This window comes from Macrobrachium rosenbergii, chromosome 1 (genome assembly GCF_040412425.1).
Source record: "Macrobrachium rosenbergii isolate ZJJX-2024 chromosome 1, ASM4041242v1, whole genome shotgun sequence".
Lineage (NCBI taxonomy): Eukaryota > Metazoa > Arthropoda > Malacostraca > Decapoda > Palaemonidae > Macrobrachium > Macrobrachium rosenbergii.
In genome coordinates this window covers 54,735,646-54,762,756 of record NC_089741.1, presented here as the reverse complement: position 1 = coordinate 54,762,756, position 27,111 = coordinate 54,735,646, and the positions used below count along the sequence as shown (strand labels likewise).

At 35.5% G+C, this 27,111-nt stretch overlaps 1 protein-coding gene and 1 long non-coding RNA gene across 3 annotated transcripts in view; one reads left to right on the top strand and one right to left on the bottom strand.

Annotated features, from left to right (window-relative positions):
- Window positions 1-27,111, bottom strand: part of LOC136838429 (CYFIP-related Rac1 interactor B) — a 239,153-nt gene that overhangs the window by 107,315 nt on the left and 104,727 nt on the right. The window lies entirely within an intron of this gene.
- Window positions 21,421-24,250, top strand: LOC136838428 (uncharacterized). The gene is made up of 2 exons (XR_010852994.1): window positions 21,421-22,492; window positions 22,534-24,250. It is a non-coding gene; the product is annotated as an uncharacterized lncRNA (long non-coding RNA).

Genomic DNA, 27,111 nt, shown 5'->3' with positions numbered 1-27,111 from the left:
GTAGCGCAGCCTATAACCTTTAATAACTTTGTTTTCGTAAACGTATTGACAATTTTCGGGATGCCTATTTGGGGACCACGTTCAAACATACGAACAAGAAAAAAAAAACTGTGGCGCACGGTTTCTCTTTCCTGTAATTAAGTCCTTATAGAAAAGTCACATACGTATTTGGATGTTTTTTTTTTTCTTTCTTTTTGGGCTCGGTTTCTCTTTCCCGTCATCCCGTCTTTATGGATAAATTACAAACGTATTTGGATGTTTTTTTTCTCGTTTTCTTTCCTGTCATTATGCCCTTGTAGAAAATTTAAAAACGTATTTTGGTGTAATTTATTCTCCAACCAGAGACTGAACAGATGCTTCACTTATTTGACAAAGTTAATAGACATTATCTGATCTACAAGAACGTTACCAAGGATTCAGTTAAAAGTCAAGGAACATTATCAAGGATTCGGTTAAATTCAAGGAACACTATCAAGGATTCAGATACTCTGTTTATTTGCCATTTCATATAAGTTCACTGCCATTATTTGACCTCGAACAACGTCATCAAGGATCCGGTTAAAATTCAGGGGCATTATAAAGTATTCAGTTAAAACTCAAGGAACAATATCAAGGATAAACATTTTCGATTCATTTGCCATTTCATGAAAGTTCATTTACATTATTTGGCCTCGAACAGCCTTATCAAGGATTCGGTTACAACTCAAGGAACATTAATAAGAACTCGGTTAAAACTGAAGGATCATCATCAAGGATTCAGTCACACTCAAGGAACATTATCAAGGATTCGGTTACGACTAAAGGAACTGAAGGAACATCATCAAGGATTCAGTTAAAGCTTAAGGAACATTAACAAGGATTCAGTTACACAAGGAACATTTCAAGGATTCAGTTACACTCAAGGAACGTTTCAAGGATTCGGTTAAAACTCAAGGAAAGCTCTTTCAACAAAAGAAAGGCTACAAAGAAACCGTATCAACTAAACTAAAGTAAAACACGGCTGACGAAACCAAAGACAATACTTCCCATTAGAATGCTTTAAAGGGTCCCAAGCTGGAAGTTTAAAACCCGTGAGTAACGAGGGGGTTTGAAACCATGACTCAACTATGACTCATCTTGTGCAAAAAGGACCTGGAAAATCATCGGTGTGTCACTGTCCTCACAACCCGAAAAAGGAGAAAAAGGAAAGATGAATAGGAAAATGTTCGCGGAATGGGGGAGGGAGAGGGAGGGGGGAGGGGACTGAAACGTCCGGAAATTTGCTGAGCAATAACCAGCCTCCAGCGAGTCAGCCAGCCATGCGCCACGTTAAGTCACAGGTACACAATGTGAGTCAGTGGCTGGACAACGCCCCCTGTCTGTCCAGCCATCTTCTTCTCTCTCTCTCTTCTCTTGGCTTTTCTAAATGAGGTTTATACAGTACTTATGTCTCTGTTCAACAGCCAAAGCCGTAAGGTAAGTACGATATGGACAGATGAAAAGAGAGAGAGAGAGAGAGAGAGAGAGAGAGAGAGAGAGAGAGAGAGAGAGAGAGAGAGAGAGAGAGAGAAATCACAGACGTGGGTGATCAGTTCCCATCAAAATGCACATCATCACATAAAAAGAACGGGGTGGAAGCGACAAGTTAATCCCCACTCCCCTAGGGTGCAGGGGTTGGAACTACTTATCAAATTTTCTCTCTCTCTCTCTCTCTCTCTCTAGACCTAGGCACGTAACCTTAAATCCAACTGTGCCTCTGTTGACCTCAACAATCAATTCACACCTGGCATTATTTGAAAGTTGTGGGTCACAGCCCAGGAAGGAGAGAGAGAGAGAGAGAGAGAGAGAGAGAGAGAGAGAGAGAGAGAGAGAGAGAGAGAGAGAGAGAGAGAGAGAGAGATACGAGGGCGTTGAACGCTTCGTCAAAATACATTCCATCACATCTTATAATAAATAGGAGGGCGACTCGGAGGAATCCCACTTATCAGATATTCGCTTTTATTCATAATGCCTGTTTTTGCTCTCCATCTCTCTCTCTTGAGCTCAAAGTTATATGCACAAACATTTTCAATCACAAAAATTATAAATATTAAAAAAAATTTTAAACTTATTCAGTAAGAAGAATTATGTCAATACATAAAATCTCTAATAAAAGACACGGACCATTTCCCCTTTGTGCAAAATAGCGTGATTGAAGAAACGGATAATTTCCACATTATGTGAAATAGTTTGATTTCTTAGAGAGAGAGAGAGAGAGAGAGAGAGAGAGAGAGAAAGAGAGAGAGAGAGAGAGAGAGAGAGAGAGAGAGAGAGAGAGAGAGAGAGAGAGCAAATATCTAAAATTACAAGAGAGAAAGCGAGAAAATCTATTAAATTACATAGTAATCTTTTTCATTGTTATTGGAACCATCAATCTTCTATCTTGACATAAAATATCTTCCCACATCTTTTCTTAGAATCTCAAAAGGAATCCTTCACACAAAAATCACCGAGATGATTTATGAATTCAGTCGTGAGAAAAATAATATGAATAAAAGCCCTTAGATTGCTAGTACTTTGATCTATCTATTACTTTCATTATCTTTACTACTCTGATTAACGTCAAAAACCGGTGAAAATGGCGTTTCTGCTTAGTACTTAAAGGTTGACAGACATCTTTATTAAAGAGATAATCGATATAACTGAAGGCTTGAGAAGGCTACAAGGACACCAGTGCCACATATTTAGTATCGCAAGCCAAGAAGACGGTGATTTCAATTAATATATCGTCACAGGGATGAGGTCAGCATGACGGTTGTTACAACAGCAATGATTAGCAAGATAAAATTTATTCTCCCTCTTAATGAGGACAACAAGCAATTAACAAATAAATTTTCATAAACAGACCCACACAGACAACGCAACCTAAATCAATTTCATTTACAACAATAATGAGTTTTAATGACAAAATAAGCACAGAAGGCAGTTTCGCCTAGCTCGCAGTAGCTGCGGGGTTGCCAAGCCTACAGCTATAAGAGCAATGACCACGGCCATGTCTCCAACAAGCAGGTGACAAGTTACCATATGACAGAGCTGGAGTGAACCCAAGATGGAAGTGGATGCTGCGTCCCAGATATAAAGGAGTTCCTCAAGTGACGACATGTCGTACCTAAAGGGCACACCCAGAATTTGGTGACGGACAGAAATTTTACGATTTATTTTCTTTAGTTTCAAACATTACTGAAGGTGTAGAAGCAACATTAACCACGACGCGACCCTTACAAGATAGATATATATATATATATATATATATATATATATATATATATATATATATATATATATATATATATATATATATATATATATATATATATATATATATCTCCATGGTTCATTTTCTGCTGTTCTCAAAACAATGCTGAAACGTAGAAGATATATTAGCCAAAGTTGGAACTTTGGAAGAAAATCATTCTTGAAAGCAGTAAGATGAAATAACTTTCCTCCGCATAAAAGGCAACGCGAAAGATTAGAAGAGATTGAGAAAGAGATTCCAGAGGGATGAAAAGGAAAAGGAAGGCGATTTGTCAAGAGTAAAATCATCTGCATATGAATGAACAAGACGAGAGGGTGTTCGAAGGAGATCACTGAAAGGTAAAGGAAGAGAACATATCGGTGCATTTAGACAGAAAATGCGTAGGACAAGAGGAGAATAATTTTATGTTTAGAAATGGTTAAGAATAGTTTTAATGTTTTGTGGAAGAATTGTGAAACAAGAAAAGGATTTGTGGTGATGGACCCCAAAGTATTTGATAAAAGTATTCAACAAGATGACGGGAGCCTTACGAAAGGTATGGGATATATAATGGGTAAAATGGAGAGAGAAGTCGAAAGAATAACGAAAAGAGATTAATGCCCGTGTAAGAGCGGAATATAAGCAAGACGACAAATGTTCAAATTTTTACTAGGCTATTTTCTGTCTGCCTACCGGGATTCGTAAAGAATGAAAGAGTGGTCTTGTTAACAGCTGAAGGAGGGATTAAAGTTGCACAGCCGATGAAAGGTCGCAGATTTCCAGGTGATCAGGTCGCGATAACAGGCACAAGGCCTAAATCATGAAGGATAAGTGAAGGAATAAATAAAAAAGAAGTCAAGTATCATGATACGAAACGAAAACATTGCAAAATTACAAGAAAGGATAAAATATCATGAGAAGAATAAGTATACAAACCTATGATATATATATATATATATATATATATATATATATATATATATATACATATATATATATATGCGTGTATGTATACAAATATACATATACATATATATATATATATATATATATATATATATATATATATATATATATATATATATACATATATATATATATATATATATATATATATATATATATATATATATATATATATATATATATATATATATATATATATATATGCCAAATATCATTATCATCGAATTCACTACACCTTTGGAATACATTCAAAGGGAATTTTACAAGAGCACCCACTCTAACCATGATTCTAAGCTCCATATGCCTTTTAGGGGCATGGATGAAAGTGAATGACTAGGTGAATGACTAGATACTCTCATGCATCCCATTAAAGCCCATTGTGCTTTTGATGACCCACACACTGTAAGTAATGTACCTGGTAGTTTTTCGACTGTGGCGGACCGCAGCTAGGATTATCTACAGAAGCTCCCATCCCAACATTAGCTGCTGAAAACGGGAAGGGAGACACCTTATGGAGTCTTCCTCTCTTACAAGAAAAAAAAAACGTGTATAGGTGAATCTGACATTACACTTACCAACCATTCATTCCTCACCTTTAATTAAATCCGTTATTCTAAGGATTAAACAACTTAATATACAAATATTTTAAAAGACTGGTATTTTCGTGGGAATAATTCAGATTTTTCGGGGGAAAAGGTTTAAAAATAGTCAAAATTAATGCTCCTCTCTAATTAATGGAGCTAAGCCCAAATTATGGCCTATTACCCGAGACGGAAATTACCTTCATCTTTAAGGGAAAATGGAAACCATGATAAGGTCAAAGATTTAATTAAAGCTTTAATAACACCTTCACTTTGGCTAACCATTTTATGACGACCTATGTAACCTGACCTTTCCTTCTGGCATTTCGTTTGATTGAGGCTTAACTGATAAACATACACAAAACAAACACACAATAAGAACTAAGACCGTCTCTTAATAATCAGGGAGTCAGAGACCGTGATAACCAAAATACTGCATGATTCGAGAATAAATTATACTTGTCAGTTTTCCTGGCTGATGAAAATTTATAGTCTAACTCGATAAAACTATTGTACTTTTTATATTTCCCCTTTTAAATCTACAGGTTCTTTACAACGAATACGGCACCCAAGAAGACCACACGTTTCAGAATACTGAACTAGTGAAATTTCCGCCCAGTCTACCCATAAATCTCAGACTACCGACGGGCACACAGCAAAACTACCTCTAAGAATAAACAAGTCATCCGTGGCAAAACTACATTTGATCAACAACCGAAAATTTCATCTAAACAAAATATTTTGTTTGCACTTGCAGAGTATATGAGGTCCAAGGTATGTAGTAGTGTGATGGGCCCGTGCACTCACACGCCAACATCTCTCCATTTGTGAATACGTATGTGCTTTTGTCATAACACCACCACCATTCTGTGCTGCTGACCCATCAACATTCTCTCTCTCTCTCTCTCTCTCTCTCTCTCTCTCTCTCTCTCTCTCTCTCTCTCTCTCTTCCCTATTCCGCGTGCGCGAGGATCTGTCATCTCTTGCATGTAAAAAGCCGAGTTACATTTTCAGTTTGCTCAGGTTGATAAAGCTTGTATCAGCAGTGTCAAAGAACTCTACTGATAGAGCAACCAAACATTCTAGGCAAATTCAGCTGATGCAGCCATTTACCATAATAGCATAGATAAGAAACTTTGTTCTCGCAAAATTTTGCAAGAGAAGCAGCATGATTTTACAATGCAGTCTGTCATTTTTTTTATTCATTTATCTAATCATTGATTTATTTTTATCCAGAGGAGATTCTTCAGCAGTTCTCTGGTGTCGGAGTCCATGACTACCGATCAACACGTTCTTGGGGATCTACAATGTAGTGTTCTACACTTGGCTATTGCACAATGTGACTTATACCTATAGATTTAAAACTACAGTAAACACCCGTCAACTTCGTCATTCCGTCTGTACAACGATTAATAGAGTATTAATCCTGGTCTATACTAGTTGCATCGCAATGCATTGTACTCGCATCTACTTTACAGTGATGTGCAATCAAGATTAAATTACGTGGATCAACGCATTCCGTTCCAAGGAAAGGTTCCAAAACGTTTGTAAAAGCAGGCTGAGAAGAATGAATGGCAAGGTAATTCAAAAGATAACTTTGAGGGAGAACACAGATTTCTTTAACATTCCTCAATATTGTTGCTCTGCATCACAAGTCAAATAAATAAGACAAACGAAATGAATAAAATCGGGTTTTCTTCTGCACATACAAATATATTTAGAACAAATAACATCACATTGGTTAAGAGACAACATTGGCATACAAAACAAATGGCACATGACTGATGACGTGAAAATACATCATGAATCTCAAGTATGTCATTCGTTCTCAATTACCAAGCATTCATGACCACAATCCCTTGGGCGACAGTGATCCGAATCACCAATTTAAAGCAGGTATTCTCATCGTGTGCGAGCGCGCGTATACACAACACACAGAATATCAATTAGAACGGGGTCCACAAATTTGGGGTTAGTAGGAACGTTTCCAGGTGGTACTGCAACTGACCTCAGAGATTCACTACTATTTTGTCCTGATATATATATATATATATATATATATATATATATATATATATATATATATATATATATATATATATATATATATATATATATATATATATATATATATATATATATATACATATATATATATATATATGTATGTATGTATATACAGTATACATATGTGTATGTATATACATATATATGTGTATGTTATTATGTATGTATATATACTTATATATTTGTATGTTATTATGTATGTATATATACTTATATATATGTACGTTATTGTGTATGTATACACACATATATATTATATATATACATATATAATTTTTTTAGGAGAGGCCAGTCGGCCTTAATTACCTTGATAAACCGCATAACAGAGGCATTAAAATTTTCGCGTAACAAATTCATTAAAATTTTCAATTAGATTAAAACCACGGACACCAATCAAAATGGAACATCATAACGAGCGGTGGTGGAGGTCGATACCCTGACAACAAGGAAATTTGGTGAAAAAAGGGTTGAGGGTACCGAGACAGATCCATATTGCTGTCTTCGCGTTTACTTCGTTCAAGACACATATACATACACACTAACTATATATATACATATACATACATATATATATACATACATACATATATATATATATACATATATATATTGTCTTGTAACTTCCACAATGGTCCCGTGGATGAAGCATATAATAAGTCCTCAAGTGAAAATAAAAGAAAATGGTACCAAGTCTTTCAACTTTTATTCCAAAGTCATCTTCAGGTTATTAAACAAAGTTAAGAAAATAACATATACAAGAAAGCAATATAGGTCACAGATAACAATAAAATATGTCAACAAGCTATTTAAGTATGTAAACAACATTCTTCACAAAACGAAAAAAAACATACTTAGTGGAAATATGTAATTACTACAAATACCAGTACAAAACTATCTGTTTGTAAAAATCTAACAGCTGGGTATTACTCTTTTTTATTTTCACGAGGATATATATATATATATATATATATATATATATATATATATATATATATATATATATATATATATATATATATATATATATATATATATATATATACATATATATATATATATATATATATATATATATATATATATTATGTGTATGTATATTATAGACACATCTATATATATATATATATATATATATATATATATATATATATATATATATATATATATATATGAATATATCAAAATCAAAGCAGATTTTCATGATGAATTATGCAAGGTTTTTCTTCTCTGTCACACGTGAAAAAGACACACTAGAGATTATGACAGTATACTTCTTCCCACTCCAATCTCGCTTTTTGAGTATAAATAAATGTGCCATGGTCAATTATAACTTCATCTCGAGTTTTTTTTAAGCTTTCATTATGTCTAGTGTCAAAAATCTAGCAAAATAAAAATAAGAGTACGAACGCACAACTAAAATCTTGTCACTTTCAACTACAAGCTAAATTTCCTTCGTATTCAATACGGGAATGACAAATGTAACCAAATAAACTTCTTCGATAACCATAATAATAATAATAATAATAATAATAATAATAATAATAATAATAATAATAATAATAATAATAATAATAATAGTAATAATAATAATAAACTCATTTCACTTTCATTGTTAACATATAACAAGGACTGAATGCATCTTTTAGTTGGACTTTCTACTCCCATGTGGTATACAAACTATTTAATAAAACGACGATGTATTCCAATCAGCCAGTCTTAACCCTCGGGAAATCCTGTGGATGACGGTGGGTGTGTTTGTTTGTTTGTTTGTTTGTTTGTTTGTTTCTCTCTCTCTCCCCCCGTGGACGATCAGCAGTCCATCAAACATGAGCCATTACAGAATAATTAAAAACGAGAGGGCCTCGATAAGGTAATCCTCATCCCCACCGAGGTGGAACCATTCATCAGATATTCATCGCATTCTCTCTCTCTCTCTCTCTCTCTCTCTCTCTCTCTCTCTCTCTCTCTCTCTCTCTCTCTCTCTCTCGTGTCAATTCGACTACGACATTTTCACGTTTCCTTTTCTTGATGATTACAAAATACCCATTTCTTTACCACGATACAATAACCTCGTAAAAAAAATATGGGGCGTTAAAATAATAATAAAAATAAAACTCTTTTGATGAGCGATAAGGATCGTTTAGGAATTAAAAGACTGGATCACATCCATACCACGAAGAGTTTAGTATTTAATATATAAGACCGCTGCAGACTGTAAATTAACATTACAATTGATGAAGACCACAAGAAAATTGTAGACAAAAGTTTAGGGTGAAATTAAATGAACATACAGGCAAAATTCAGATTATCAGATTAAAAATATACAGAGGTGGACAAAGAGGCCTGACATAAAAAGCACTAACGGCTATATATTCAACATTAAAGATGCGTTGACAGGCGGAGATCCAAGCTTACACGAACCATAAATTGGTAGACAGCAGCCGCATAAACAGCCGAGCAGACTAATCAGGCTACGAAAGCTGTGTACAGCAGAAGAACTAAACAGTGCCCCAAAGGGTAACACAAGGTTACAGCTAGGATCTCGACTCCGTGTTTGCATTATAAACAAGCACTTGAGGTTCCTATATCCAAAGTTAACATACTCGCAACGGAACCAAAACAAGCACTCGAGGAATTGCACCATGTCACGGCTGCTCGTCCTTGCAATAAGCTATAAGGGCTTGTCTTTTCAATGCACATGATCACTGTTCAGTTACCAAAATTGAGGTCACGAGGAAACGTAGTCTTTTTGCCTTGGAACAACTTATGGTTATTGCCATATGCATTCACTTTCATATTTGTAATTTCACAAACTATAATTTTTACCATGCTACCAATAGTAAATGTTTCCACTTATACACTTGATTTTATTTCTTTGGAAATGGGATCGGGGGGTTTATCTCAATGCCTGAATGTTTTCTTCTTGGATACATTAAAAATCTGGACCTTTTCTATAATTTCATAGCTTGAATTTTTACCATTACAAATCTTTCACTTGGCGGATAATAATAATAATAATAATAATAATAATAATAATAATAATAATAATAATAATAATAATAATAATAATAATGCCTCAATTATGTGATTTCACCTGTGTACCAGGTTGTATATTGCTCCACTTCCGGCAAATTAAGCAAAGCAAAGGCAGAAACTATGGCAGGCACTTAATGGCCTCCATTGTAATGTCAGTTATTCAGTATGACCTCAAACCCCTACCCCTCCCTTTTCCATAGTACAAAATGGCGGCGCTGGTGGAATTGGTTTCACGCAAGGCATAATTATCAAACAAACAAAGGAACCTGTCAAAAGGAATTGAATCAACAACACGATATAATTGTCGAAAGCGCAACGAGAGACCGTAATGTTCTCCATATATTAGGTCAGAAGGCTGGTCTCCAGAGTGCAGAGAGAGAGAGAGAGAGAGAGAGAGAGAGAGAGAGAGAGAGAGAGAGAGAGAGAGAGAGAGAGAGAGAGAGAGAATTCAACTTACAATACATATATAACAAGATATAAACAACTGAAGATACACTGGGAACTATTGGAGAGAGAGAGAGAGAGAGAGAGAGAGAGAGAGAGAGAGAGAGAGAGATGCACCTTACAATACATATATAACAAGATATAAACAACAACTAAAGATACACTGGAACTATTGGAGAGAGAGAGAGAGAGAGAGAGAGAGAGAGAGAGAGAGAGAGAGAGAGAGAGAGAGAGAGAGATTTGATGAATGGCCCTAATCTAGTGGGGGCGAGGATTACCTCGTCGACTCCTTCCCATTTTAATTGCTACAGGGTTATATATACATTTTTTAACTGCACACTGATAGTCTCTTCTCTCTCTCTCTCTCTCTCTCTCTCTCTCTCTTCTCTCTCTCTCTCTCTCTCTCTTTCTCTCTCGCAATCCACTACCCAGAAGGAACCCAATTCAATGATAATCATTAATGCCGTAACGCCAGTCTTCCGAAGCAAATCAATCAATCAGTTCAACGGAAGCAAAATTTGTTTAAGTAAACATACCAGACCTTTCATTCTAAGTCCGGGGATCGAACATGTTCCAATCTAATAGCGAGCCGAGAACGCTTCAACTGCGTTACGTGAGAGAGAGAGAGAGAGAGAGAGAGAGAGAGAGAGAGAGAGAGAGAGAGAGAGAGAGAGTCTCGCTACTCTTGGGAGGACGCAAAACGTGACCTAACGTTTGTTATCAAATTGACATTAAGAAGATCATTAAAACAATAAAAACGATATCCTTGACTATTGTTATCAAATGAGATATTGTTTGTACTCAATTACGCATTGCGTATAACCAAAACTCCCCAGACCGATTACTGATAAAACAGAATTTTACTATAACTTTATCTGAAATGCATACAAATAATTACATTTTCCTGCCCACATTTAAACCTCCAAAGCTAACAAAATAAAATTTTAATAATTTATTAAAGAAACGCAAGTATCCATTTAGTCTAGAATTAAATCACGTCGGCAAACTTCAGCGGTCGGAACGCAACAAAGAAGACAAGATAGGTCCTTATATGGCCATAATCTCCAATTCAGAAGAGAGATCGATTAAACAAACAAAAGCTACATCCTTGAATCACCGCCGGCGGGGGAAGGGGGCAGGGAAGTGAATGGAAAGAGGGGAAAAACACACACAGACGAGTTCAAAGAAAAAAAAAAGACAAGAGGACGGATCATAACAAAAAATGAAGACTAAAACAAAAGGGGAAAAACATAAATGAAAACCCGTAGCGCTCTTTCGATTATCAGCTCAATGTTACCCACTCGTTGCCATAGGACGTTTGCTCTCTTATTAACCGCTAATTGGATACTTTACAATATAAATACATTATATATATATATATATATATATATATATATATATATATATATATATATACATATATATACACACATACATATATTATAGCATTAAAAATGACGATAATATAATGTCAAGAAGAAAAATACAACCCTACGGACGTTACGTACCCTCCTGAAGCTTAGATAGGTACCTTCATTCTGCCTACTTATATAACGGAGACTGGTGGAAGAAAAATGCCCCCGTTGAATGACGGCAAGCCTACGCGTCAAGTTTATTAAGGTTAAATATCCACAGGTCTCTCTCTCTCTCTCTCTCTCTCTCTCTCTCTCTCTCTCTCTATATATATATATATATATATATATATATATATATATATATATATATATATATATATATATATATATATATATATATATATATATATATATATATACTGCATATATAAATACATATATATATATATATATATATATATATATATATATATATATATATATATATATACATATATATACATATATATACATATATATACATATATATATATATATATATATATATATATATATATATATATATATATATATATATATATATATATATATATATATATATATATATATATAGAAAAAATGACAACGTTCTGCTCATGCGATCAGCTTATTAATCTTAGTTTACCGCATTTACACACAAAAAATTTATGGATACAATTTAATGAGGTTGCTAACCACATCTCTCTGTCTACAACTACCCGCTCCAAACTCGACTAAATACCACATACATAATTCAATGTTATGTTTAAAAAGAGACAAAATGGATATTTCAGCAAATGGTCCTACATTATTTTTCTGACCGGGATTTATCTCGGAACTCTTGCTAGTGAAGCTTGCTTGCTTACTTACTTTCATCTGTACTTATCTATGTATTCCCTTCTCTTGGTTCTTGAGCGTATTCTATTCTGTGTAAGCTTGTTTTTTTTAAGTAAACTGTCTTACTTAGCTTGTTTCAGAATAATAATAATAATGATGATGATGATGACGATGATAGCAGTTTCTACAGCATTTAATTTATACAGTCTTTTCTCTATTCTTCTCATTATCTTTTATAAATTAAATGCCGTGGAAACAGCTATAATTTTTAATGCAACTGCCCTCACAGAAGGTCTCCTACATAATAATAATAATAATAATAATAATAATAATAATAATAATAATAATAATAATAATAATAATACGGGAGGAGACCTTCTCTGAGGGCAGTTGCATTAAAAATTAAAGCCGTTTCCACGGCATTCAATTTATCTAGAGTTTTCTCTATTCTTCTTATTATCTTTTTTTTCCTCAGCCTGTAGGTGGTATATCATGTTTCCCAAGGACATATAAAGATTTCTGTTTTCTTAGGTTTATTTCCTCTGACGTTTCAAACGCTCTCTGGCGTTTATCTTCAGAGAGTGAACGAATGGCATGCAGGTTACAGTAAGAAGAATAGAGAAGACTCTGTATTAACTGTATTAAATGCCGTGGAAACAGCTATAATAATAATAATAATAATAATAATAATAATAATAATAATAATAATAATAATAATAATAATAATAATAATAATAATAATGTGGAGCACTCAAAATCAATTGGCGAAAATCGTAAAAAAAGAGATCTAATTTTTCAAAAACTTGTTTCCTTCAAGCGCGGCGGCTTCTCTGAATAAAAAATGAAGAATACCTAATACCTTTATTTGCATCCATTCCATTCTCTTAAGACGGAAACAGTGTGTGTCCGAAAAGATCTGGTGGTATAGTACTCTATTATTTCCTCTTATGGTCTTTTCGTCCTGCGTATTTTTCACTGTAATTGAGCATCATTCGTGAATAATAATAATAATAATAATAATAATAATAATAATAATAATAATAATAATAATTGTGAAGAAATTCACAATAGTGTCAGTGCAAATATACTGTAGATTTCTTCACCATTTTAGTGAATCGTACGATTATGAACTTATATAATAATAATTATAATAATAATAATAATAATAATAATAATAATAATAATAATAATAATAATAATAATAATAATAATCTAAAAACATTTATAAAATACCCGACAACAAATAATGTACAGATTAGGACCAGTTGTCTCAAGGAAAAAGAAACAAAATGAAAAAAAAAGAATTAAAAGAAAAATCATACAATTTTCATCTACACCTTTTTGTCTTCACACATGCATCGGTTTAAAAAAAAATAGGTCACCTTCCTCAACTAACAATGGAGCACCTGGTTGCAAAACCACAACATCCGGAATGCTTCCCATTAAAAAACAGCGATGCAAGGACAGTCGAGTAACTTGCAAGAGTTGCAACGAATAACCAAAAATTAAAAGTTTGCTTAATAATGCCACGCAAATTCTAACATTTGCAAGCCATCTCTCTCTCTCTCTCTCTCTCTCTCTCTCTCTCTCTCTCTCTCTCTCTCTCTCTCAAGTGTGACTGAATGATTGGATACTACTCACTGACGTCTGAGGAAGAGTTGCCACAGATAACCAAAAATCAAAAGTTTGCTTTATAATGCCATGCAAATTCTGCCATCTGCAAGCGCCATCTCTCTCTCTCTCTCTCTCTCTCTCTCTCTCTCTGAGATTATATGATTAGCTACTGCTCACTGACGTCTCAGCTATCGTGGGTAACAGCGCAAGGAAAAAATTATCTATTATTACTGTACAATGAACAGATATAAGTTCCCTTCCCATACGAAACATTCACATCATACATGCTAGTAAAAGAATTAAAATTAAAAACAACACGGATAACAAAATAAAATAAAAAAAACCGGGTAAGCGTATCCTGTGAAGAAAACGACTTTCTGCTCTATATCAACAAGAGGATACAGACAAGATCTCAGCTGGGAAAAGAAATCTGAAGCTGATAAGGCCCCAAATTACTTGAGAGATTTGTTTCACACGATCCACGATATCTCAGGCCTCAATGTGACTTATACTTCTTGCATTGCATCATTCCATGACAGTCTTCGGTTTGGTTTTGGGCAAACACTCAAAAGAGAATTTTGCATTCATTCCAAATACTAATTTCACTTGGTGGTATTTTTAATGATATCTAGCTTACTCCCTGACACCTGACATTATAATCTAACTACGAAACACTAAGGGGACGAACAACTTAGCCAAAAGGAAAGGGAATTTATTGTTTTCAAATTAAAATTCTGCCTTCAAGTCCGTGATTTCATAGTGATAATGAAACAGCGTATATATAAAGAAAATCCGAAAAATTCCCAAAGTAACGACGTGACAGTCTGGACCCATCTCAAATTCTAACACTGCTTCCAAAACCCGCCCTTGCACAAAAAACCTGTAAAATTGTCAATAAGTTTCTGAGATTAGAGTGGACGCACAAACTAGAGTTGAATAAATTACTCAGAAAACGCAAGCTGGCTCTACTTTAGAGGACTGAGCTCTGGAAGAGACACGCTCTGTTTAACAGTCACCAAGCCCTAATAATAGAGCATAACGCTATCCTCTGATGCCGGGTGCATTCATAATGCTGGTTCCCTTATGATTATGCAATGAACAGCTGAATAATGGTTCTGGACTTTACAATGTACTAATATAAATTAGCAAACTAATGCAACGAGACACGGCCACACTAACACGCAATACAAACACACACACACTCACACATACATACATACATACATACATACATACATACATACATACATACATACATACATACATACATACATACATACATACATACATGACATACATACATATATACCATATATATATATATATATATATATATATATATATATATATATATATATATATATTGATTTTACATCCCGAAAAGGTAAAACGTGATGATTAAACGAACAAAGTTTCAGTCACGAAGGAAAGTGAAACAACGGAGAAGCCCTGTACTCTCGTCTTATTACCAAGACATGGTCACATGTCTTGCAAAAGACGGTGCCACTTAGCATCTGCATTGCTTCACTTTCCTTCATTGAATTTATATATAATATATATATATATATATATATATATATATATATATATATAGAGAGAGATCTTTTTTCCTTTTTCAATATAGTCTCTCCATGTGAAAGATTGATTTGCAGGTTGATGAACTTAAAAGACTTCTTCCACTCGAATGTTTGCAAACTTAAAACACAAAAATAACCAGACTTTTTTTCTGTCATTCAACGGAAACCAGTGACGTTGCAACATCTGGCAGCGGGGTTTATGTCACGCCCGAGAGACAATAAACGCCGGGGCAATTACTGTTATTACAAAGGCGTAACTTCTGTACTAGTTCTTTCCATTTCAGCGATCTCACCGGCCATTACAATTACGTTTCAGGCAATACCATTCCGATATTTCAGAGGAAGGATTACCTGTGATAAAACCACCCAATAGCTTGGGTTGTATTTTCAGTGTTTTACCATTTGGGAGAGGGGGTTTATGCCCTACTTTTAAACTACTGGGGAACATAACTTTAAAATTTCTTAATCTTATGTCTTGTAATCCAGAAATTTTCAAAACTGTTTGTTACTATGCTCAGTTGTGTAATAACAAAGAAAATTTAAAATGCATTTATTATCTTGTGTCGGATACAAATTTAATAATGTATTCATAACTAAGAGGCATTCTGATAGGATTTTTTCGCTACTCTTATTAATAATGACGCCGAAACTTTTGATGTACTACTTAGGTACTCTGAAATCCTATTCTTGAAATTTATTCTACGTTAAATGTGTTCTGACGCCGAAACTAATGTGTTCTGACACAAACTTTAGAACTTGCTTGCTAACCTTCATGTATCCTGACTGTGAAATTGAGACTTATTAGCTACTTTTCCTGTATTTCGACAATGAAACTATACCATTTACGCATTACCTTAGTTTGGGATCTGTTTTTCTGAATGTAGCTTTATAATTCACTTGCTGTTCCCGACTACATTACCTTTTAATTTTTTTTTTTTTTTGCCTTTACTAAATACTGACTTCCTTACTCTGGAATTTCCCCTTTATTTCCACGTATTCTGAAAACTTAAGAACCAAACGGTCGCAACTTTCAAAGCAAAATGGACTTACAAGACAAACCTAACCATATTACCCCGCACATATTTCTCAGCACTCCTTTAAAATACAACACCTTTTCGCTCCTATAAAATAAAATCCGATAAAAGAGGAACCTTGAACAGACTGCTCGAGAGAGAGAGAGAGAGAGAGAGAGAGAGAGAGAGAGAGAGAGAGAGAGAGAGAGAGAGATCTGAAAGCCAGCAGCGCTAAGCCACTGTTAATACGACCGGATGAGGACAATAGAGGGAACTTCACTGCAACCCAGGGAAAGTTTCATTCTCAATACAGTGAAAATCTTCAACATCCGAAGGAACTACTGACTAAGGCGTGCAACGCACCAGCCAAGTTAATTCTCAAAAATGATGAACTAATCACTCCGGAAATAAGAATGCCACAATTTATAAAACTTATCAAACGATTTTCTTAGGAATGGTACTAATACGATGTTTTAAGCACTATTTTCTTAATAAATCGTACGGTAACTCTCTCTCTCTTCTTTATATATGCGAGTATCCATATGCATATATGCATGTATACTTCTTTGTATGTATGTATGTATGTATGTATGTATGTATGTATGTATGTATGTATATATGTTATATATATAATATATATATAACATACATATATATATATATATATATATATATATATATATATATATATATATATATATATATATAAAAGCATGGCAATCTCCATCTTTATATAGCGTGCCGATCGAATTTGGTCTTCAATCTCACCCCTCTCGAATACCCGGGTAGTATCTATCTATAGCAAGAGGAATGCGAACACCCATATACCTCATTATGAAAAAAAAAAAAAAAAAGAAGGCATGCACACACCTATACCTCATTAAACAAGAAAACAAAGCCAAACATAAGTGACAGCAGCTCTCACAACAGCCCACTTCTGCCCTCATTGACGACGGTCCTGTCGCCGAGGGCGGGAAGGGGCCAAAGTAAACTTGACATATGCTCGAGACGGACGGCCCTCACGCTCACTCAAGACACTTATTTGCCTGTCACGGCCTCTTCCGGTTATTCATGTTTCTCTTGGCCTCGATTAAACGTCTTTCTCTCTCTCTCTCTCTCTCTCTCTCTCTCTCTCTCTCTCTCTCTCTCTCTTCTTGTAAGTCTCATCCCGTGACCGCAGGGATCTGCTTCTTTCCTTTCAGTTTTGGGGAATTATACTCATTTGAGTTACACAACGACTAACGGTAAGAGTTGATGTTTTTAAAATCTGCACGATATACATATTTCTGTGTGTGTGTGTGTGTGTGTGTGTGTGTGTGTGTGTGTGTGTGTGTGTGTGTGGTGTTGAGATAGCGGTTATTTAGGAGGGATCAGTTGTTTGCAAGTTCCAAAAGCATACCATAAGCTAAGTTATCCCGCCTGTTGTCATAATATTTTCAAATGAAAGGCCTCCCTTAACCCAAGACACGTTCTCCATAAAAATAAATATACGTAGATAAAAATAACAAGGAAAATGGGGTAGGAAAAAAAGTGGGCTTTATCCCAAGTTAAGATAATTATAAGAAAAAGGGATATCAGCTGTAGGAGTTCCAGCACTTAAGAATTTGAGAACAAAAGTGACCAGAAAACACTATAACATTCCTCTTTTGAGAGGCAAGCCTATCCTTCCATTCTTGCTTAGGATCTACAGTAGACACTTGGCTGCTGTAAGTTCATCGAAAACCATATCTCATGCCCGCCCAGAGATCAAATAAAAGAGAATCGATGAGCGTAGGGCTGACGATCGTCCACCACCCCCTCCCAAGAAAAAAAAGGAGGGGTGGGGGTGATAAGGGGAGGCATTACTGAATTTGCGACAGGCCCTGGGAGTCTTGAGCAAACATCAACAGATCATACTGAGCAGGTCCGAGAGATTCGAATGTAAACAAAACTAATTCATTACCTATATGGACCACTATTAACTAAGACAAGTATTGTCAAAGAATAATTGTAAGAGTAATTAAGAATTCAGGGGTAGCCCCACATAATATCACATCCGGACAAAAGGCTGACCTTTTCTAACTATCCTTGCTAAATGTTGAACTAACTGGCAGAAGACAATGCAAAGTAACTGGGGTTTCTACGAGCATACGGGACGCTTATGTTACCGATTCAGAAGACAAAAATAAACAAAAATCTTATCAAAAATACTATTAAGTTTTTCTTTAAAAGGAGAGGGTCATTAAAAAGATCAAGCTCCAACCAAGTATACAGAACTCTGCTGTGGGCAGGATGGCACACACTAAACACCCAAAGAATCCAAAGCCCTTTAGAAAATCCTTGTAAGGGAGAAGCAGACAAAAGATCAGTGTGCAGAGAGTATTGCCAAAATATTTGCCGGTGTCTAATTATAGCGAAAACACACATGTTAACACAATTTGCAATTACCTGTACCTACAACCGAAAAGAAAACGGAAATGCAAGAAAATTGTAAACTCAGCCTCATGCTTTAAAAATGTAAAAAAAAGGCAAAAAAAAAAAAAAAACTCTCCTGACAAATCAAACCTAATCCAACATAAGGATAAGCAGAGGATTAATGACTAAAACATGACTATAAAGAGAAACGTAGCTATATTTCAAATGAATACCAAAATAATTTAACTCTCATTAACTAAACTAACTCACAATTACAGACTGATATGGTGCAAACAAGCTCAGAATCAGGCGATTTTCAGTGGTAATTCAGGACAAAATTAGGAACTACCAGAGAGCGCAGAAGTAAAAAAAAAAATATCTATAATAACAGCAAATAAATAAATCGGCAAACATAACAATGTAAACTTCTGGGAGTACTTGTACGTAGACAGAGACAAACTGGCAACTTTAGTGCCTGTACACGACCTTCACCTAACTTCGCTGATGGAGGTATAACTCAAAGCATAAAGCCCCTGTGGGCTTGTTCCATACGAATAAGTTCCATCCACTGAATAATAATAATAATAATAATAATAATAATAATAATAATAATAATAATAATAATACAAAACCAATCCTATCAATTTGCTATTAACGATACACAGCAACAAACAGAAAATAAACAGGGTGGTGTTTCGTGGGAAGAAACTCCTGCTGATGCAATAATTGACTAAAGAAGCAAACTTGCAATCGATGTCTCCAAACAACACGCTTGATGACAAACCCAGCACCACTGTCAGCATAAGACCCCACGTGCCTGGGCTGCTCTCCCAAACGCAGGGCTGACCGATGATTACTTGCGGAATTGATCTTTTCGTAAGCTACTCTGGCGTCACAATATCAAAGGTAAAAGACGCTGTGATAAGATAAAAACGATACGTTATTCTCTCCTCCTCTCGCAAAGACACTGCGAGGTGCAAGATATTTTTACCGTAAATTTGTGCGCATGCATAATGATAAAAGCGATCTATGTAAAAAGATGGAAAATTTAGCAACTAAATATTTGTAGCGCAACTGCTGGGGCCTGCGCCTGCCCAATCAGAATAAGACCTTTGACACCTCAACCAACCATACGAACGAGGCATGTAACGTCACGACGTTGAAGTCATTACAGAACATTCGTTCTGCAAATGAAAATAATTACAAACAACATTTTTACCCTACTTTACAGAGAAAATGTCAACAGACCTAAATTAAAACTACACTTATATTACGACTTACAAAAAACAATAATAAGTATATTACAACAAACCAATCAAAACAGAAATAACAAATCTGAACTTGAATCGACCATTAAATTACAATGGAATTGATCAATCAATACAGTTACTTACTCAGTTATTTATTGGAGGCGCAGTCTTATTCTAAATTATTAATGGCGATCTCGAAAAAGAGAACCGCCCAGCTCCAGTCCTCCAAGATCAAGTGTAAAAACAACGATTCTTTGCATATTTTCACTTTGTTAAAGAATTCGTCCAGTACCTAGTTTGGCAACTAAACGACCCCAAATTTTATAATTAGCTAGTTCAATAATGGGAATAGAGGACGCGATTCGTGTCTGTTTACAATATTCGTCCAAAAAATCATTACACCAAAGAACGTAGACTACTTTTTTAATTATACAAGGATACTGTATAGAGAAAACCTACTCATTAATAACACAACGTGAAAAAGTCCTTATTAAAATCCAAGCGGCACGGACACTTGACAGAACTACAGAACGTATTCTTAACAAGAGAGCAATATGTTAATTCATAAATACAAAACTGAATTTTCAATAATCTCCCAGTATTTCCCAAAGTACTCGCTTCCTAGGAACATTCACCGGCGTCTGTAGAGGGTGATCAGTTACAATTATGACTGATGCCTTCGAGACAGAGAGGAGAACGCACTGGAAGAACAAACGACCTGGCAAAGCAGGCCACCAACAAGAAGCAGTGACCGATTCCGCATCACGCCAGGAACCTTCCCCTTCAATCCAATAGGTCAGGCAAACAAAGGCAACGGCGGATGAAGCTTTAAGGCAGAATTCATCTTTTCTTCTTTAAATTTATCAAGTGGTCAATCAATCTTTTCACGGAAAGGGGGGAACTTAACGAGTTATATCAAGAGACACGCTGTGCGGAAGAGCATTCAATGTATACAGAGTCAGACGGTCTCCTGAAAAGATATCCGTCATATCCCCCATCCCCTGCCCCATTTTAACTACATGGACACAAAACCCTTTACAGCTACACAGGTATAAAACTTTTTTTTTTTTTTTAACTATATGGACAGAAACTCTTTTACTAACTGCATCACCAGAGGACCTTTTTCGAGCTACTATATGGTCATAAGACCTATTCCAAACTACAGAACTTCAGGATATTTTTCTAACTAAATAGCCAGAAGACCTTCCTCGAACTATATACTACTAGCGCTTGATTCTAGAGCATTTACCCTCAGTCCTGAGACAATGCTTACAGTGTGCCTGTCACACTGCACTGAAAGAAAACTGAAGAATCTCTGCCACATCCATTCAATCCCAATTCAACCTTTTTTTTCCTTTTTTTCCCTCAAATTCCTCAACAGCATATTTTGTCTCTTATTTACCTAACTGTCTAATTAATTAAAAGTTTTCTTGCTACCTGTCAGTAAAGAATAAATAAAATAACTAACACATTATGCAGGCGGGAATGAGACTCGGTATCAGGTGAAATTCAATACCTTACAACAACAATAATGTGATTTTCAGCTCACACAAAACTTGGAACCAACACCTGGCACCTTCTGAATTCCATGAAAATTATCTTCACCAAAGCTTCGTACCCTTTATTTGTTCTGCAAGAAACTCTAAGGGATACTGAGTATAATCAATGAGGAAGCTGCAGATTTTCCAATAATAGCTCTTCTTGTATCCCCCCAACAAAGTTTGTTGGATAGAAGTTATGTACTTACCGGTGCCTGTTTTTTTTTTTTTTTTTTTTTTGGAATGATCTTGTTTTTGACAGTGAACTGGATCAGAGTCCACGAAATTTAATCATTATCTTATCTTGACTTGAATCATTTACGCGCTTTCAGAGTGAATTTTACATTGAGAAAAGAATTTAATAATACTGGAAAAAGTTTACACCCTGGAATCAAATGAATCACACACACAGGAAAACGACGCACATCGGTACCTCAAAAAATGAAATGAGCGGCAAAAAAAAAAAAAAAATGCATCCACTAATACGACAATGGTTTTCACTGAATTAGGTTCCCGCCGGTTAAATGGCTGTTTTCTGTCGCTGATATGGTAGAGAGAGAGAGAGAGAGAGAGAGAGAGAGAGAGAGTAGAGAGAGAGAGAGAGAGAGAGAGAGAGAGAGAGAATCGGCCATGACATCCAAAATACACTTTCCAGTAATGATTTAACAAAGTGAACTTCCCCAGAACAAACAGGTCGCTCCCTTTTGACAACAATATGGTCAAGGGTCAAGTTATTAACTTAGGGATAGCACATAACTCTGAAGAGAGAGAGAGAGAGAGAGAGAGAGAGAGAGAGAGAGAGAGAGAGAGAGAGAGAGAGATAGGGCTCTCGTTAAATAAAATCACTTAAATAAAACTATTATCCCCTGAAACATTTTCTTTGAAAAATAAACAAAAATACTGACTGCAACAACAAGCATCCATCTGTACCAGCATGATAACACTTCTGGTTCTAAGCCGGGATAGCAGAGGAAACAAAAGTACTTCTAACTGATCTTACAGGGATCTACTCTAAGCATCACTGGGTTACATGAAGGGGCAGAGAGCGACAGATTAGTAGTTATTTTCTACGCCATCATATATCTACTCCGAATTCGAAACTGGATTCCACTGAGATATCTTGAAGGCAAAAGGCATTCCAATAAGGAAAAAATACCGTAATATAAAATGTACTATAAAGAGTTTGTTTGTTTTTACCAGCATGCATGTATACCGAATATAAACAAAAATATTTGCATGGTTACATATACTTACAGTTAAAATTCCTACACTTGGTGATAATTTTTCAAGTTAACAAATTCTCCTTCATCCCTACAAATAAAGCAATATACAGTACATCCAAACAAGCATTTTAAACAACAATTGCTTAGAACTTCTAGTATTTCTAAAACAAGTCATAAGTTCTTTTGCCTAATTTTCGTTTCAGCGGTGACCTGGAGAGATGTTCGTGTACCTCGATCTAGTCTTAGTGGTGGTCTAAGTCCAGAGGTCTCCACCAAGCTTAATGTCCCCTTTTAACGCCTCACCGCACTTTGTATACTAGGGAATTTATTGGCATAAGGTTGGCTTAACCTACACCACCCACCAACCTCCTCTCTCCAATGGAGTAAAACATACCGACCTTTTCCGCTAAGTGAAACAGATACATGACGGTCACCGTATCTCGATAGAGATTTTACCCTGAAGTTTTCCTTCGCAAACATCAAACTGCGTTTCTTCGTCAATTTCTTCCCCTGCCACGGCCAAACTTTGGCACTCCAAATGCCGTTTTCCTGACTCTTACCACCAAGGTCCTTGGAGCAGATTCTGGACCCTTCTTATAACATTCCATTTAGTAAGTCGTATCTATGTTCATTTGGGAAATAATCATTACTTTTTGTTTTCTCATCATCCTGTATTTTATCCAGGCCTGGGCTAGATAAAAGCATTGGTTTGCCTTTTAAACTGGCCTCTTATATTTCAGTTTTAAATGTATGATACGCTGAAACAAAACTTTCCTACAGCCGGAAGACTCTTGATGCTTCTGGTGTTAATTTTGTCTTGACTGGCGATTTACGCTTATATAAATTTAGGCAAGCGTCAAGCGTGGATTACCCAGTCCTCTAATGCCGCATCTACTACGATGACAGATGTGTGTCATCTGTTGTTGCTGGAATACGCCATCTACTCGCTAATCCCGATTACAGGTTAATCCAACCATCTTTTCGTCACTGAGGACGAATTTTGTTGAAGGTGTGGATATGTTTAGATAAGAATATTTCGATACAATATCACCGAACATACTGCAACACGCATGCGCACTTTCCAAATCTCTTAAACATTACAAACTAAAACTCTCTTTATTCCTCTCCTCCGGATCCACGAACATCTCAAAATCTAACTTTATAAACCTCTCTCTCTCTCTCTCTCTCTCTCTCTCTCTCTCTCTCTCTCTCTCACACACACACATCAGGATCTACATGTATCTTCTCACAACCTAATCGAGCCATATCCTTTTTGAGATATCTCGTGGACGTCCTGTTTACCTAACTGAAAAATCTAAATCCTTTGCCTACAATGAGTGACAATAAGCATCACTCTCATCATTTCACAATCATCTTCGTTCTTCATGAACATTAACACGTGGCAAATCGCTATAGATAAACCTAACGATTTTATGCAGACCCAAAATCCATTGAAAAACACTGGTGTACAATATCAATTATTATTATTATTATATTATTATTATTATTATTATTATTATTATTATTATTATTATTATTATTATTATTATTATTATTGAGTAGATGAAACCTGTTTATATGAAACAAGCCCACAGGGGCCATTCAAATTCAAGCTTCCAAAGATTATGGAGTTCATTAGGAAGAAGCAACAGGAAGTAAAAGGAAATGCAGAAAGAAGAAATAAATATTATAAATGGTAATTTATTTTACGAATTCCACACCCTCCACGCACGACAAATTCCTACCATAAAACAAAACAACATGCCAGAATACTAATAGAACATCTCAGGAATTATTTGGATACTAGAAGTACGACAGATGGCAATCCACACCAAGATGCCAATTACTAAACTGAAATTCAAGACGCATGGCAGACCTTTATTCGAACTCAAATGCCAAAGCACCAAAGTAAAAGGAAATAATATAGAAATTCTACGAATTCAGATAAACAATAAACTCCTCCACCCAGTATTGCAGCATTCCCACCACCAACAAAAAACTCCCACCCTTTTCCCCGGGGCACATCCTCTTGCTTAAAAACATTTTCTTCTTGCTATATCAACGACCTTCGAACCGTGTGACCTTATCAGTCGGAAAAAAGGTAACCTAAGATATACATAAACAATACCTCTCGCAGTCGAGACCGTAAATACCAGCCTTTCCTCAAAAAAGAAAAAGAAAAAAAAATTATTTTACAGAATTTTTCTATTTGTTTTTTTTTTTTTTTTCGAACCGACGGGCCAACGTTAAACCAACCCTGAATCCTTTATAGCCCACCCATCCAGCGCGGATCCAAAAACTCTCTCTCTCTTTTTTTTAATCTGCCCTCCTATCATCAAATTTCCTTTTGTCCTCTCCTCCACTTTCTCCTTTCTCGTCTCGTTCTGCCGGCTATAGTCTGTTAATCTCTCTTTCTAGTGCTTTTTACTTTCCAAATTCTTCGAACTCACTCTCCTCTCTCTCTCTCTCTCTCTCTCTCTCTCTCTCTCTCTCTCTCTCTCGTTCTGCTGCCCATCTCTTTATCTCCGGATTCTGGCCCATCCTTTTCCCTGCTGCTCGGTCTATGAAGTCAATTTCCCATCGGTCTCTTTCCTACTCCTCCAATTTCCTCGGGCCACAGTGCCACCTTCTCCTCCTCTTAACTCCATTCATTCTTTTTATCCTTTTGACATATGGGGTGGGTCTCTCTCTCTCTCTCTCTCTCTCTCTCTCTCTCTCTCTCTCCTCTCTCTCTCTCTGGGTCACCTGAATGCGGAAAGATCTTCGTGATTAGAGGATCATTTGCGCTATGACTGTACAGGCAAATATATAAATAACGTCTAAATATCTCCTTCGTAATGGTGGAAAATTAAAGGCTAGCGTTTCCTTCAGCTCATGTCATTAAAGAGCGATCGTGCGTGACTTCAGTTTTGTAATAAATATCAACTACCTTATGAAAGAACTAAAATCCACTTCCCCTCGTCTGTTTTTTTTAACCGTACTTGAACCAGGAGGGAATGAAACAGTCAGTTGTAGTCAATTACCCTGCTGAGTAACAACAGATTTTTCTTTTTTTAAACCAGTGGTAGCAGGTGCTTAAAACGCAAGTTGCTTCCTATGAATTTCTTCGAATTAAGTTACAAAAACTAATAATTTATATATAACTTTGGAATTTAGAATACCTTACGTTTTTTCGATATTGTTCAATTTTTCAAACAACACATGTAGTACGTTTCTCAGAGGCTGACAGATTGATTTTTATCATATATTGGAATCAGACTAACATAGGTCATCAACAATGATGGGTTGTAGGGGCGAATGACTCACGAAAATAGCAGTTATATCCCACATTATAAATAATATATATATATATATATATATATATATATATATATATATATATATATATATATATATATATATATAAAACAATTTTAGGAATAACACCACAGCTTCTAATCCCCTGAATGGATAAATTTAATAAGATAAATTCTGACACTGTAATATATACTCTGTAATACCTAAAGCAACCTTAACTGTTTCATAACAGGCGGATGGATAAGGAAACTTTTGTGCAATGTTATCAGTAAAACAATGAACTATAAATTAACTTCCAAAATTAGCTGAAAAAACATAAATCAAAGAATAGGTTAAAAAAAAACCTAGTATTTTGCAAATTACGACACCTTTCCTAGAAAACTAATAACACGATGATTCACACTTCCGGAATAACAAGTAGGGCGGATTTAGAAAGGGAACTGGCGTAGAAATTGTGAAGCACTCTCATATACAACAACGGTACCAAGGCTTACATAAGGCACTGGCTAAACAGGTATCTTCAATGACTTCAGCAAAGGAAAATCAAATCTTCCGCGTGCTCCCCAAACCCCCAAAACAAACTGGGTTTCTAAACCATAACAGGCCGCCATTACTTTACTCTAGGCTCCTTCAGCAAAGGAAAATCTG